This window comes from Bos grunniens, chromosome 18 (assembly GCF_055505025.1).
Source record: "Bos grunniens cultivar Pamir isolate PY7600 chromosome 18, Bosgru_T2T1.0, whole genome shotgun sequence".
In the NCBI taxonomy this organism is placed as follows: domain Eukaryota; kingdom Metazoa; phylum Chordata; class Mammalia; order Artiodactyla; family Bovidae; genus Bos; species Bos grunniens.
Window position 1 is genome coordinate 35924380 of NC_141182.1, and position 14400 is coordinate 35938779.

At 48.1% G+C, this 14400-nt stretch overlaps 1 protein-coding gene and 1 long non-coding RNA gene across 2 annotated transcripts in view; one reads left to right on the forward strand and one right to left on the reverse strand.

Annotated features, from left to right (window-relative positions):
- SMPD3 (sphingomyelin phosphodiesterase 3) overlaps nt 1-14210 on the reverse strand; it is an 84223-nt gene extending 70013 nt beyond the window's left edge. The window contains exon 1 of the mRNA XM_086351402.1: nt 14053-14210. The gene's annotated coding sequence lies outside the window, so the exon portion shown is untranslated. The remainder of the gene's footprint in view (nt 1-14052) is intronic.
- LOC147353466 (uncharacterized) lies at nt 1565-7294 on the forward strand. The gene is made up of 3 exons (XR_015145642.1): nt 1565-1753; nt 3709-3907; nt 4885-7294. It is a non-coding gene; the product is annotated as an uncharacterized LOC147353466 (long non-coding RNA).
- Nucleotides 14211-14400: the final 190 nt, after the last annotated feature.

A 14400-nucleotide genomic window follows, 5' to 3' on the forward strand; every position in this document is an offset into this window, starting at 1 on the left:
GATGCTAAAATACTAAGTGTACAAATGTTCAGAACATTTATGCTTTCACAATTGCTCCTATGAATATAAAATTACCCTTTTTATCCTGCTTGACGCTGCTTTTTGCTTCAAATTGTGCTTTGTCTGACAGAGCCTCTCACGCTTTTTCTTTTGTTTGCATTTACCTGGTATAGCTTTGCCTACTCTGGAATCATTTTATTTTAGGTGAGTCTCTTGTATTTGTTTAATCTGGGAGCCTTTGTCCTCTAACAAGGGAGTGGGAAAGACTTTTCATTTATTGTCCAGTCATTTCGGGTGGCCTTCTGTCATCTTGGTTTGTGTTTTCTGCATTTCATTTCTTTTCTGACTTTTGTGAGCCATAGCTGATGCTTTCTTTTGCCTTCCACAGTGATCTGGAAGGGAGACATCTTGTTTCTCACTCCACTGGTCTGCATCCTTTGGCCTCCAACAAAGTCTTAATTTGTCTCTGTGTTTGGTTTGTAAGCAGCTCTGCTTATCTCAGCCTGGCCCTTAGCATCTCTGGGAGGTGACACCCTCTGCAGAATGGCTGAAAGGCCCTCTGTTGATTTCTTTGTTTGCTCACTCTGGGAAGGGAGTTCCCGCATAGCTGGGCCGGAGCTTCTCTCCAGAGGAGGTGCCCCATGCTTCCAGCGAGATGGAGGGACCATCCAGGCTCTAGCCAGCGGGGGGTGGGGGGGTGATGATGGTGATGGGAGAGGGCAGGAAGTGTCATTATTGCTGCCTGTGGAAGCCCGGGGAAGAAGTGCCTATTGGCCTTTGGTTGAGAAAAGTGGCCTGAGCAGACCCGGCCCAGCTGGCAGGGGTGAGCTCTCTGCAGACAGAGTGTCCCAGGGCTGAGGGACCAGAGTGAGGGTGGGTGGGGAATGGCAGACCGGAGCTGGCGGTGTCTGGTGTAGACAGGTGGTTCAGGGCCTGTCAGTCTCCAGCATGAAAATTCTCAGGCACATAAATTTTTTTCCTAAAATTGAAGTATAGTTGATTTACAGTGTTGTGGGCACATAAATTATTATGCTTGTTTTGGGAATTCCCTGGCACTCAGTGGTTAAGACTCATGCTTCCACTGCAGGGGACACAGGTTCAGTCTCTGACTGGGGAACTAAGATTCCACATGCCAAAAAATATTGTGTGTGTCTGTGTGTGTGTGTGTGTGTGTATGTGTGTAGGCCCGGGGTGGGTGTGCTTTTTAAGACTTGTAAATGGAATTTCAGTGAGGGCTTTCTCAGGGCCTCAATTTGTCTTCTCTCTTAATCAGGTATTGCTCCCAGGTATTCTCTCTATGGGGTAATTAACAGCTTTAAATGACTTATTTGAATTTAAACACTCTGGTATTTTTTAAATTTATGCAAGAAAGTTGCTCCTCTGTATCCCCTACCACAGAGATGCCAGTTCCAGAGATGACAGTACCACAGCCACAGATGGGGGAGGGCTGGGGTCTGGGAAAGGCAGGTGGGGCTGCTTGGGGAGGACAGTCTGCCAAGGCCAAGAAGGTCTCCAGAGGGAGACAGGCTGGACTTCATTGTTGTCTGTTTTTTGCTTTTCCCAGCTTTGTAGAGAAGTAAACGGATTTCTTTGGAAGGAATGATTCTAAAGCTGAAACTCCAGTACTTTGGCCACCTCATGCGAAGAGTTGACTCATTGGAAAAAGACTCTGATGCTGGGAGGGATTGAGGGCAAGAGGAGAAGGGGACAACAGAGGATGAGATGGCTGGATGGCATCACTGACTCGATGGATGTGAGTCTGAGTGAACTCCGGGAGTTGGTGATGGACAGGGAGGCCTGGCGTGCTGCGATTCATGGGGTCGCAAAGAATCGGACATGACTGAGCGACTGATATGATCTGATCTGAAACGTGTGTGTGAACAGTGTGATGATTTGATACATGTATATGTTGTGAAATGATTATCACAAGGCTTCATCTTCTGTAGGACCTGAGAGGCGAGGGTGGGGCTATCCTACCGCCAGGGATCCTCTGCCTGACAGGACCCAGGCTTTCCTCAGAGTGGCCACAGGTCAGAAGACCAGCTGGTGAAAAGGGGGGTGCCTGCACTGTTCAGAGCTTTGACAGGGCCAGCCTGGCTCCTGGGGAGGGTGGTGAGCCAGTAACTACTCAGGAGAGCTAGACCGTTTCCATCAGACACGAGAGACTGACACCTCACAAACACCATGTTTCTTCGGGACCAGCACCTCAGCTGATCCTCTGGGAACGCTTGGAACATTTAAGCCAGAATCAAGAGGTAGCATCATCAGGGTCTAGTACAAGCAGGTGCCAAGGAGGGACAAAGCCACGCCTGGCCACTGGAGTCAAGGTCATCACTCTAATCTCCCTGCTGCTCCAGACCCACATGGTCACAATGGCTACTGTCCAGCTCTTGGAGCACCAGATGAAGAAACTGAGGTCCAGAGATGTAGACGACATATCCAAGGTCACTCAACAGGCTGATTCCAATTCTTTACAGTATTTCAAAATATTTTGACGCATTCGCTTTTCTTCTTCATATGAATTGGTGTAAACCCTCTGACTCAGGTGTTAATGTCCAGACCCAACAAGTGTGTGTGTGTGTGTGTGTTTGTGTATGATTCCCACTGTCAGTGATAGTCGTTCCTCTTCTGTGTTTCCAGTGCTGTCTGCTCATCCCTCCATTATACCATTTATCTAGCTGCACGGGAATTATCTGTGTCCTCCTGACAGGAGTGAGTACCTAAAGTACTTGGTGCTGTTTTTTATATACAGTAGGCACACATGAATTTTGTTAAATGAATGTTGATGAATTCACTGTCTACTCACTATAAACAGGTAACCACTTCTTGGCTCTATTAAATATGCAATCTTTCTATGATCAATTAATTTAAAATTATGTTCTTCTGAAGGTTAATAACTGAATAGTTCTGCTAAGCTGACTGAGCCTGTGAGGAGCATAGCTGCTTGGGCCACAGTGCTTCATGGTGCCCCTTGTGGCAGCATGCTCTAATTGCAGGCAAAGGGTCTCAAGAATAGGTCTTTCAAAGGAGACATGTAAAGAAAAAACATTTTTGCTGAATGTATGCAACAGGTTTCTGAAATACACCAGCCTATGCCTCCTTTGCCCTCACTCTGCTACCCTAAAGTCCATAGTTGGAATCCCAGCTGCTTCGATTTGGTTAGCAATATTTCTAAGATACCGGTTTGGCTCAGCAGCTGGGCTACAGGTGAGGCAGCACTTGTAAGTAAACAACACAAAGTAGCCATGTTCATTTTCACATTTCCTACTTTGTACTCCATGTTGTGCTTTAGATTCAGTTAACCCCCTAAGGACAGGGACTGTGTGTCATTTGCTTCCATCTCTCCAATGCTTAGTGCAGGGCTTAACACAGAGTAGCTGCAGGTGCTGTGCTGGGAATGTCTAAGAATTGGCATGTCAGAGCCTGGGGGTCAGAATGATCAGGTAAAAGAGACCTGGCTGGGAAGCTGCTCTGAAGAAACTACAGCTCTACTTTCTGATACCCAGCCATTCCAAACATCCATGCCTTTATTATTATTCTGACTTCTCAATTTGATGTTATTCTTCAGAAGTCACCATTCCACTCTGCCACACTCAGTGTGTGTGGACACACATTAATCATTACTGGGGTCAATGACCAGATGAGCCCTTAACATTCCATTACCACGTGTTTGTCATTTCTCATTAGTGTTATGTTTGTAATTGCTAGGGACTTCTCCCTGGACAACTTGTCAAAATCTGCATGGCCTTGCCAAACCGTGGATTTATCCTTCCAGAAGCGTGGAGGGCATCTGGAACTCGCATGAATTTCCAGAGGAAACGCAGTGCAGCACCATGATCTCTTTCATCTTCTATCATCTTACACATCAAAACTCCCCCTCCACTCATCAAGGGACTCTTGCATAGCTGTGAGTATTACCTCCCCACTGCCTCTCACCCTTCATAGAACCGCAGATGCCTCTTGCAAGAAGTGCCGCATCCATGTCCCTCTCCCTTCCTGCCTTTGTTTTCCATTGTTATTAGAAGCGTAGCCATGGAGAGAAATCTGGTGGTCAGAAGTGACTGCAGCCATTAGAAAAGATAGATTTTCCTTTTCATCTGACTAAGGAGAATGGGGTCTGGTGTCTAGTCCCCGCAGTTTGCAGAGAATAAGCTGAACAATTTCAAGATGGCAAGTCCCCCCGCAAAAATCCCTTTTTGTGAAACAAGCTCTTTGCATGGGAATGGCTACTGATTGACAGATGCTGCATCCAAAATGGGCTGTGGGATTTACAGTGACCCCAACGCAGGCTCTCACAGCAGCCACTCTGGGAGACAGCCCTTCAGGGCTGTCACTGGAGAATCATGAACCAAAGGATAATACGGCCTGCCTCCTGGAGCACAGAGAAAAGGCCTCAGCCCAGGGGGCAAACCTTCTGCCTCCTCCTTCACAGAAAAAGCCCTCCTTAGCTTTATGCCTGGACTTGGGCACTCTGCTTGGAATGTGTGCTTCCTGGCAGCTCATGCTGCCTGTCACTTGACACAGGCAGCAATCCTTGGAGCAGACCTCCCACCCTTCTCCTGCCTAGGGCTTTCGTGAAGACTGAATGAGAGAAAAGTCCTTGCATGTTCTCTAAAAAGCAAAGAGCACTGGTAGGAATACTGGATGAAGTGCTGTCTGGCCACACCCTCCACAAGCTCTGGCTTTGGGCATGCTTGATGAACACATTCCATACTGCAACAAAATGCCCCATTTCAGTGAGATACCCCAAATTGGTAGTTTCAGATTTTACAACCCTTTCTTTGTCTATGAACTTCTTTTTGGCCAATACTTGTTAGCCATAGATCTTCTAAACCCTTATTTCCAAACATCCATTTCCTACTGAAACTCTCTTCTCCATTTCAGGGCCTCCAGAACACACCACCAGCATCCCCAGCCCTGTTTCTTTGGTCACAGCTTTTCCCTGCCTGCCCTCCCCACCCTACTTACCCTCAGAGCTTCTCCATGTTGTCCCCACCCTTGAAGACCAAGCAGAAGACCTCGCCTCAAGCTGACCCACAAAGCACCCTGCCCTCCTTCAAAAGAACTTATTGTGTTTCTGCTGACCTTGAGCCAGGGAGGCAGTAATCACACTGGTTAAGAGGAGGCTCTGCAGTCAGGTTGCCCACTTCTTACTGCTTGTGTGACCTTGGGCAAGTTACTGGAAGTTCCTGGGCATTGCTTTCCTCAGCTATAAAATAAGGATAATAACAGGAGCTCTTTTCTGCATTTAAAGGGCTGAGCACAATGCCTGATGCACTGTAACCACTCAGTAAAGGAGAGTTAGCATTATCCTAGGAATTTTCTTTATATGTTGCCATGTAAGGTTGTAACAGCCCAGGAAAAGTAGATTTCATTGCCCCAGATGATGAAAATGAAGCTCAGAAAGGTTAAAGCACTCGCCCAAGGTCACATATTTGGTCATGGAGCTGAGATGCAGAGTCAGGTCTGTCTGGTTGAGATCCACAGCTTTTGCACTGCCATAGCCAACCCACCTAATAGGCCTCCTATGGCTAGGTCAGCCCTTATTCCTCAGTTTGCCCTTCATGTGGGCCTTCCTTCTATCCCCAGCCAGACCCTGGGTTCCTCCAGAGCAATGTTTCTCAAATCTCCTTACCCCAGCTATGTATCATTCAGTATCTGTTGAGTGGACAAAAAAGTGAATGGATGGGGAAAATACATTTCAAGACCAGACTCTATCCCCAAAGAACCTAGCCCTGGTACTTAAGTCCATGGAAGTCAGGGGCCTCTCAGCAGAACCAGGGGTGAGCCCACCTCCAGGCTCTTCTCCACGTCAGCCTGCTCACCACACTGATCCAGGGTTTCTGACTGTGTCTCTCTCCTTCTAAAACACCTCCAGAAATTCCTGCACTTCCCGTGGGACTAGTCTATAGAAAGGAGTTTGGTTCCAACACGGTCTGTTAACATAAGTCTTCACTGAGTTTAACATGTATTTCTTTGATCTGGAAGGCAAACGTTTGGAAGAGATGGTCAAGGATAGCAATGATGTACTCCCTCAGAGCTGTGAAGTAAAGGGACCACGGCCACATTCTCCTGGGGCTATGGTTTCTGGATTTACATCCCTTTATTTTTAAAGTAAAACTGCATATAAAGTGCTCTAAATACCAATATCAGAATGTTAGAACTTTAAATATGGCAGAATGATGCCCATTTTGCTGCTTGCCTCACCATCCCAGACACAGAACCTCACGTGAGTTAATTGGACAGATGAGAACATGAAAGATGGGGAGGTGTGCCCCACATTATTGAGACCCAATGTTTTGGTGTAGACATAATCAAATGAAACTGTCCTTTAAGCCTCCTTAGGGACCAAGCAAAGATGAGGAGTGAAGCAGTAGCGTTATCGAGAAAACCATGCAGGTTCTGAATAGAAACTTTTCTGTTATAGAACACCTGAAATCCCAGTTAGTCATAGCTGTCATTTTTTGAGTGCTTAAAACTCCGTGTCTTGATCAAGGCCAATGGGTGGCAGAGCAGCTTTGACCTCATGTATGTCTGACTCCTGCCCAGCATCTTTCTCCTAAAGCACAAGGCTCTCATTTCCCCTGAGGAATCTTGGAGTCCAAGAGACTTAGAGCTCTTCGGTCATCTGTTATACATACCCTCTAATCATCCTCTTCCTCAACTCGTTAGCCGAGGTCAAGCCCTGTGCATAATTCAGTTAGCTGATTTGTCTATTCATCGTATGCTTATGTAAATGGCTTGAAATATTTCCCCAGTATTCTTTTTTAAATATTTAATTGAATGGAGGATAATTACTTTACAATATTGTGATGGTTTTTGCCGTACATCATCATGAATTGGCCATAGGCATACATGTGTCCCCTCTCTCCTTAACCCCCCTCCCGCCTTGCTTGTCACCCCATCCCTTCAGGTTGTCACAGAGCACTGACCTTGGGTGCCTTGTGTCAGTATCAAACTCCCACTGGCTATCTGTTTTACGTATGGTAATGTGTATATTTCAATGCTATTTTCTCAAATCATCCCACCCTCTCCTTCTCCCAATGAGTTCAAAGGTCTGTTCTTTATGTCTGAGTCTCATTTGCTGCCCCCTCGTAGGAATACTGGTACCATGTTTCTAGATTCCATATATATGCATTAAAAATATACAGTATTTGTCTTTCTCTTTCTCCCCTAGTATTCTTATTGGCAAGAAAATGGGGCCTACATCAAGGTAATTCATGAGCTTATACTTGCAAATGTTTTCAATCATGTTTTAACTAGTAGTAAATCTTTTGCTTGATTTATCTGAAAATTGCTTGTTTCTCTTTCTCCTGCCTCTGTCTTGTAAGATTCTATGAACCCCTTCTGATGATAACAGCAGCTAAGTAAAAAGAACAAATGAAATTAATATCATTTATTTAACTGAATGTCCAAAATGTTACTATATTTTATCCAAAACATTATTGAGCTATTTTATATTTTTAATACTAGCTTTTCAAAATCTGATGTATATTTTATACTTAAAGCACTAGTTTCAAATCAGACCAGTCTCAATTCAGACTGGTCATAGCTCAAGTGCTCAGTACACATATGGCTATTATACTGGACAACACAGATGTAAATAGGCATTCTCCTTTTCCTATTTCATCTATTTGTTTCTATTTCAACTTTAAATTTAGGTTCTGCATTAGGATTGGATCATAAAAGTCTACCTTAATGGAAATGTGCCCTTTGGATAATGTAATAAAACATAGCAGTTGTTTAGGACAGGAGAAAGACCATACCTTGAAAGAAAGTGAAAGTTGCTCAGTTGTGTCTGACTCTGTGACCCCATGGACTATACAGTCCATGGAATTCTCCAGGCCAGAATACTGGAGTGGGTAGCCTTTCCCTTCTCCAGGAGATCTTCCTAACCCAGGGAACATACCTCAGGAGTTATAAAATCTAGATTTCAGTTCTCACAACTAACTGGGGCTGTGGCCAGTGGCAACACTCAACTTCCCTCAGCCTCTTTCCTCATGTTGAAAGAGAGGTGATGGGGACTTCCCTGGCAGTCCAGTGGTTAAGACTTCATGCTCCCAATGCAGGGCGTGCAGGTTCAACCCTTGGTCGGGGAACTAAGATTCCACATGCCATGCGTGTGTGGCCAAAAAAAAAAAAAAAAAAGATGATGGTTTGTGATTACTGTTCTTTCCATTTCTAAAAATCTCTTTCTGCTTACTGCACACACCCTTTCCAGGGTTTCTGCAGCCATTTCCTCTTTCCAGGCACAATTTTTGTGTGACAGGGCTTATCCCAAGCTGGAGTAATGTGATCCCTGTGCCCAGCTCTGTGCCTGGCATGCTGCTGGCACAAGAAATGCTTGTTGAGTGAAGGAAAATCCAGTTCTCTGAGGGACCCCTGGGCCTCTTGGTTTTTGCTAGAGTAACTATAGCAGCCTTAGCAATTAATTATACTCTTATTTCCTTTCTCATATTAGCCTAAAACCCTGACAATCTAAGCTTTCTGAAGGGTAATAGCCAGGATTAGAAACCATTTCCTGATCCTGTTAGCCAAGGAGATGGTGCTCAGCTATAGGCATGGCTGCCTGGAGACCCCCGCAAATGGTCTCCCTCTTATTACATGCTGTTCTGATGCTGAGGAGAGTTAATTAATGACTCTAAATAAGAAAACAATCAAATCTGTCTGCAGTCATATGAGTCAGAGCGGACCCAGATGGGGAGCCAGTCCTTGGCCTCCAAGTGCCCTGGGGGAAAGCAATAGCAGCTTTTGCTCCAGACGTCAAAGCCCTACAAAATCCCAACCTAGAAGGGGAAGGAGTTGCTCAAAATGGCTTGGAGATCCAGCATAACGTGAAACAGTTTCTTAAAAGGCCAGCCCCCCTGCCTGGGTGTTGTGCACACTGAGCTCTAGGGAGAGGAGAAAAAGCACAAGCCTGTTTCTCTCTCCTCTCTTTAGACACCCAAACCTGCAGCAACTGCACGGGCAGTTCTCAGGCACAGGCCTCCTGTGTGTGTGTTGCAAGACCAGGGCAACTGGCATTGCCACCTGGAGGATATGTGGCTGGAAGCCTGTCAAGCCCCAAACCTGCCCACCTTCAGGACTCCTGTAGCCACATATGGAAGTGGAACATTGGTTGTGATGACATGAGGGCAGAAATGCGATGTTTTCCTGAGATTAGGTGAGGCTCAAAACAGTGAAAAAATTTATTTTTGTGTTAGAAAGTTTGATGTGAAAAATCTGAGAGTGGGAATGGGTGGAAGAAGCCTCTTAACAATATCCAAGTGTTCTCAGCACTGGAACAGGATGCTAGCCGATAAGGATAAGCCCTACTTCCTTAGCTCTATATGAACTCTGTTGAATAATAACAGCATCCTCATGGTTCTCTCTCTCTTCTTGCATGCTTGGCTTCCTGTGAAACAGTTCCATGCTGGAAAGAAAATCCTGCACCACTGGCCATGAGGGTCATATACCTTTCTCTTTCTTTGGTAATCAAGTTCAGGTTAGGAGCCCTTTGTCAGGATAAAATGTAATATGTATGTGACAATACGCTTGCACAGTTTTAAAGGACTCTGTGATTTATGTCTGAATCTTAGTTGGGCCCCAATTTAATTCCTGTAAAATTTGGTTAGAATATCTTAGAGGACACGACAATACTTCAATATTTCTTCTACAATAGCAGTAGGGAAAAAATTAGTGGTAAAAAGGAATCTCTGGAGTTTTAAGATATCCAGATTGGAACATAAATGTTGCTCCTTCTGATCTGTATAACCATGGGCAAACCCCTTTCCTCTTGAAGCTTCATTTGCTCATCTTGAAAGTGGGAATAACACCACCACCCACCTCATAGGACTCTGAGAATTAAATACATTCTTACATGTGAAGAGCCTGACTCAGAAATGCTTCCTCTTATTATTAGCCTGCAATTCTTTAAATAGGGACTGCTGGCAGGTTCATTCAAAGTGATGCAGTAGATCATCTACAGCTATGTTTTCCCTTGTTCCATTCTGTGACCAGCTGTGGGGAAATCCTCACAGAGGCCTTGGTCCTCAGAGTTTGCTCCTACTCCATGCCCTAAAACTCTGCTTTTTCTCTAGGCTGGCTGAGGCCAGTGCTCCAGAACCTTGGACAGCTCCACTCCTTACGGACTGCTGAGCGCCCTGAGGGAGCATGAAGGACTTGGGGGATTTTCCCAGAAGGGCTGCATTAGTGTGGGGATTTAGGGATCCCAAGGGCCTCAGTCTCACTCCCAGAAAGTGTACCAGTGACTGCATGTTCAGATTCTTCAACACAACCAGCCCTCCTGGAAAATTCTGAGGAGCCTCTCCTCCTCAGAAACCCTATCCATAAGAGTTACCAAATCATCAGGGCCTTTCCTTCTCTCCTAGGAACTCCAAGGATTTTTTTTTTTTTTTCTTTTTTGAGCCCAAGAAGAACAAAAATACCACCCACATCTTCCTGTATCCGCTTCAGTACAAGGATTAAACCTTCTTGATTAACCTTGAGTGAAAGTAATAATGTATGAGCATGAAGAAAGGCTTTATAAGACAGAGACTCATGTATTAATTTAAAAAAAAAACATAATGTCATTGCCTGTATGTGATGTTAAGTGACAATCTCTAATCAGGATAAGCAGGTAGTTCAATTTATGAGATAATTTATCTTTTCACTCTCCAGTGTAGAACACAACACACATACGCAGTCACCTTCTGAACAGGCAAGGAAGAGATTAAGTCCTATTTTTACTTTATGATACTGAGTCATGTAGTTCAATGCAAATCACACGGATGCCAAAGTAAGAACAATACCAGGTATTTAAATACCTCTTTACTTTAAGGAGCACTGAAGAGTTTGTGGCTGCCTGAAATCACATTAGAGCAACTCCAGGAGGGGAGACATGTGTCAGCAGGTGGGCATTTAAGACTGAGCATATCCCATCCACCCCCCTATTCCCATCATTAGGCCTGGAGGAGCCAGTGTTTACTAGTTCTTTGCATTTAAAAATAGCACCCTGATACCTGGGTCTGATACTTTCTAGGCCATATTGTTGATGAGAAAAAGAAAGTATATGTTTGAAAAATACGCTTTTGATTAATAATGAGGAAGAGGGGAGGGTATAGAGGTAGAATAGGAATAAAAAAAAGAAAAGAATTGAAGAAAGAGAGGAAAAGACAGGAAATATGCTTAAACCTCCCTGAGCTTGATGAATGCTTTTCATGCATTTTTCTCTTAAACAGATTTAATGTCCACCCTCAGTTGGATGAAACCTTGAACAAAGGTCTTTAGGCTCTCTTTAAATATTTCTATATGGGGGAGGATAGTGGCTGTTCCATTGCTTGAAGGAACTGCAGACAAGAACTTCAACTCAGGACTCCAAAAGCAGACAAGTAGCCCCCAAATGGTTTTTACCTAACAATGCCCACACCCACCTGAGCTTTCACAATGTGAGGGAGTGTTCGTTGCCAAATTTCAGCTTGGTTACACTTCTGCCCAGCAGAGGTCGCTGTGGACACTTGTGGAGACGCAGGGTAGGGCGGCTCTGTCTGGTAACTGTTCTTCCTGTGGTTCCATTGGCCACTGTCTACCCCTCATACGGGAAAGGAGTCTCTGGTGACAGCACCTTTGCTGTCAAAGTGCTGTATAACTGAGATCGCTTGGTGGGAGTGGGCAGGTTTGGGAAGGCTATCCTCATCCTGTAAGATATCTACCCACAGTGATATCTCTGTCATGGTCGTGCCTTCACCGTAAGTGTTTGGTATTACTGAGAGCCCACCTGTCAACTGACCAGCAACTCCGGTCTCATGGCCCTTGCAGATAGATAGAGGCCAAAGTGACGAAAATTGTCTTGCCACACAATCTTGCACCCGCCCCATAAAGGATTCTGCTGATGAGCTCCCCAAGCTCAACTTGTCAGCCCAGGATGGTGGGGAGCAGAGTTCTGGTCCTCAGGGCAGCCCATTACAGCAGGATAAGGTTTCTGAGGGATGGGAAGGGGAGGGTGCTGGTGAGGATATCAGGGTCAGACTCAAAGCACCAGAAGGGCTGACAAGAGCTCCACATACTTGTGAGGCCCCACTTTCTGTGCCACACCACATGCACATGCTCTGAAGCTACCTCCACCTTGAGGGCATGCACTGGGACCCTAGGTCATTACGGCGGCCTGAGAGTTGATGGGATGACTACCCTGCCCCCACCCCCACCATCCAAGGCCAGCAGTAGTTGATTCTTTTCACACACAACCAGCTAGATGCACAAGCTCACCATGACACACACAAGAACACTGGAGCACACATTGGCACCTCACCCAGGCATACACATTCACACTCACACTCGGATCCACACCATCACCCTTGCAAACACACTGTGACACATGCACACACATTTGAATCCTGGAACCAAGTTGACCCAACACCGGCTGATGGAGTGGGGTTAGGGGGTCCAGTCAGGATGCCCCTACCGACCCCTGGCCCACTCATGCATCCTGAACCCCGGACCCTCCTCGCGAGGCGGAGCCCCTTAATTGTACACGTCCTCGTGGTCACAGGTCTTGAACGCTCCACAGAAGGGACCCTGGCTACCGTCGCACACACGGCATCCTGGGTGCCGGACCAGCGAGAGTGGTGGTGTGCATGGAAAAAGGGTGCGGGGTATAGTGCCTTGCCCGGAGCAGCCGCCTCCTCCCTAGGGATTTTCCATCCCGGCTCGCGCGGGCCCGTGGCAAGGAGCGAGCGCGCTTTGTCTCCCGCCTGCTTTCTCGCACGTTTCCGCAGAAGCTCCCCGCGCCGCGCCCGAAGCCACCCCCACCCCTTTCCTGGCCGCGCCCCTCGCCCAGCCAGTGGCGCAGGCCCGCCAGTGCGGCGACCGCGGCTTTGTCCTCTCGCGCGTGGATTCGGGGGCCGAGCGCGAAAGCCCCGCGCCCCGAGTGGCCGCCGCATGCCTGGGACACAGGTCTTGGCAGTCGGATCTGAGGCGCGCCCCTCGCCGAGCGGAACAGCCCGAGGGTCTGTGGGGACGGGGCGGGTGCGGGGGGCGGGGAAGCGTCTCCCTGGAGCTCTAAGGCGCTTGAGAGAAGACCAGCCCCGTCCCGCCCAGCACGTGCCCATCCAGGTTTGGCTACCCGCTGCGGTTCAGGAGCCTGAAGGCGGGGCGGGGCGCGGAGGGTCGTCTCAACTTAGGGCCCCTGGCCTGAATCCAGTTAGACAGCGACAAGGCGATAAAGCCCGGGAGGGGAGAGATCGGGAGGGGGTTCCTCAATCCCTCTTACTTTTCCCCACCACAAACCCCACCCCCAGGCCACTCCGACCTTAGACACGGGGCCCAGATCGCAGAGGACCCGGAGAATCCGCCAGTGCTTTGCTGTCCCAGCGACTCCTAACAGGGTGGGGAGGCGTCTCTCAGCTTTTTCACATCGCATTCCCCCCTACATCCCCATCCCCCCGCAATAATCTAGGTGGGTCCAACTGGGAGGGGGAAGAGTCCTCTGTCTCCATCTTCATCCTGTTCCCGCCCCCCTCCCCTTTCACAAAAACCCTAGGATTCAGGGGAGGGGTGGGTTCGAGGAAGGGTCTTTCTGACGTCCCCAAACAGCCCTTCCTCAGGAGGGTCTGAGCAGAGGAGGTGGAGCATCGCAGTTTCATCCATCACATCCAGACCCTCTTTGTAACGCCAAGCAGCCGAGGTGTTGTGGGGAAGGGTCTTCCTGCCTCCGAATCTTTCGTCCCGGAACACTCCCTCCCATCCTCAATAATCCAAGCGGCCTCGACTTCAGGCACAGGCTGAGAGAGGCTCCCGTCTCTCAACGTCCTCTCAGGAGAGACGGTGGGGCAGGTCCCCAGTCCTCTCCTCGCCCCTCACGCTCAAGAACCTCCTTCACCATAAGACAAAAACTAACCAAAGCTGCTCCGATCCCAGGCACGGGGCCACAGGGAGACTCACAAGGAGCCGGTCAGCAGCTCTCTGGGACAGATGGTCTTGGGGGCGGCGAGGACTGGTCCCATCAACTCCCAGGTCCCCTCACGCCTCGGTTCATTCCTTCCCCAATAAAACAAAAGCGAATCCAGCAGCACCGACCTCAGAGAGGCGGGAGGGCTATCGCCGCCCTGCAGCGCACCCAGTTCCTCTGGGCTCCTCACGGCTTCAGCTTCCAGGCGATGGCTCTCGCGGCGGCAGCGGCGGCGACGACTGCGACCGCGGCTCTCCGGTCCGGAGCCTCCCTCGGACTCAGCACCTGGAGCTGCGAACAGCTCCGCGCCTCATTCCGCTGTCCCCGCCTCCTCCGTGCCGCCGTAGCCAATGGTGGCCTGGGCTCCGCCCAGGAGGCCGCCCATTGGGGGGCGCCATCCCCACTCCCTTCGGCCCCGCCCGCGGGGTTCCTCTGTCTCTCGTACAAGACCGCATCCCCGAGAGACCACCGGAGTT